Raw genomic sequence first — 1,731 nt, 5'->3', positions numbered from 1 at the left:
CGGCGGCCACCCCCTTCCGGCCCCTTCTCATCCCCGGCACGTCTCAGCCCGCCTCCTCTGCGGGGCCGGGTCTCTTCACCGCCCATCCCGCCTCCCCGCCCACCTTCCTCTCTGCGGCTTCCCCCGCCGTCTCTTCTCGGGACTCCGCCCTCTGGTCCCAACCACGCCCCTCCCTTTCCCGCCCCGCCTCCACCCAGCCCTGGCCCCACCCCCGAGGCGCTCAACTCCGGTCTTTTTTTGCTACCGGTTTCGACCGAGCTTTTCCTCCTCCCTCACTCGCCCGTCCTGCTACGGCTACACCCCTTATTTCAGGCATGGCTCCTTTATGGGGACATTTTTCTGTCCAGCCAGCTTAAAACGATATCTACTCCTTGGAAGGCCATGTCTCTCTCTCTTCCTCCCGCTCCCAGCCCCATTTCTCACTAGGGTTTATCTCCATCTCAGCTGGTCCCGCCTATCAGCAGCGTTCTTGCGTTCTCCCTTTTCTCTCCACACGCTCTCTCCCTTCTTGCCTCTCCTCGATCTCAACCCACTTTCACTGTATATAGCTTAAAGTGGGCTTTCAAAAAAATCCTTTTATTCTCATGGGAAAAGGAAATAGAGGGTATCCAAAGTAAAATATAAAGGAAAAAGAAAGATGTTGATGGCCAACGTTTACTGAAGTTTACTATATGCCAGGAACTGCACTAAACATTTTACACACAGTATTTAACTTCCTCATTCTATGAAGTGGGTGTTTTATTTACTATTTTATGAATAAGTAAACTGAGGTCCAAACTTGCCCGAGGTTATATAAACAAGTGGTAGAGGTGAGCTTCTGAACTGGAAAGCCTTTAGACTCCAAAACCCTGAGGCTTTATCCTATAAACGTCGTTAATTCTAGATTTCCACATTGAACATTGACCTCTTTTGTGGATCTACCTAAACAGTGAGGGGAGCCATAAACAAGAAACCTTCAAAACGCTGAACTCTAAATTGTTCCTCAACTGCTGGAGAACCTGAACCCTGGGTGCCACCCATTCAAACCTAGCTACAAGGTTAATTACTACAGGCTACCTAGAATGACCTGAAAAAAGATTAAAGAACTAATCTTGTTTAAAGACAGAGTATCTTTATTCCAGTAGGCATGCTTGCAGCAGAAGATAGAGTTTCAAAGGGAGCAAAAGAAGAGAAATAAAAGGAGCCACCTTAAGGAACAGACTAAAAGATGTGCTTTAATTCCAGTGGTTCTCAAGCCTTAGTGTGCTCAGACATTAGCTTGCTCAGACATTAGCTTGTTCCATCTCCTACATCCAGTCCCATCACTTCATGGCAAATAGATGGGGAAACAATGGAAACAAGTGAGAGACTTTATATTTTGGGGCTCCAAAATCACCGCAAATGGTGACTGCAGCCATGAAATTAGACACTTGCTCCTTGGAAGAAAAGCTATGACTAACCTAGATAGCATATTAAAAAGCAGAGATATTGCTTTGCCAACAAATGTCCATCTAGTCAAAGCTGTGGTTTTTCCAGTAGTCATGTATGGATGTGAGAGTTGGACTATAGAGAAAGCTGAGTGCCAAAGAATTGATGCTGTTGAACTGTGGTGTTAGAGAAGACTCTTGAGAGTCCCTTGGACTGCAAGGAGATCCAACCTGTCAATCCTAAAGGAAATCAGCCTGGAATATTCATTGGAAAGACTGATGCTGAAGCTGAAACTCCAATACTTTGGTCACCTGATGTGAACAA

This window comes from Dama dama, chromosome 3, assembly GCF_033118175.1.
Source record: "Dama dama isolate Ldn47 chromosome 3, ASM3311817v1, whole genome shotgun sequence".
Taxonomy (NCBI): Eukaryota; Metazoa; Chordata; class Mammalia; order Artiodactyla; family Cervidae; genus Dama; species Dama dama.
The sequence above is the reverse complement of the archived record's forward strand: the minus strand, read 5'-3'. Positions refer to the sequence as shown.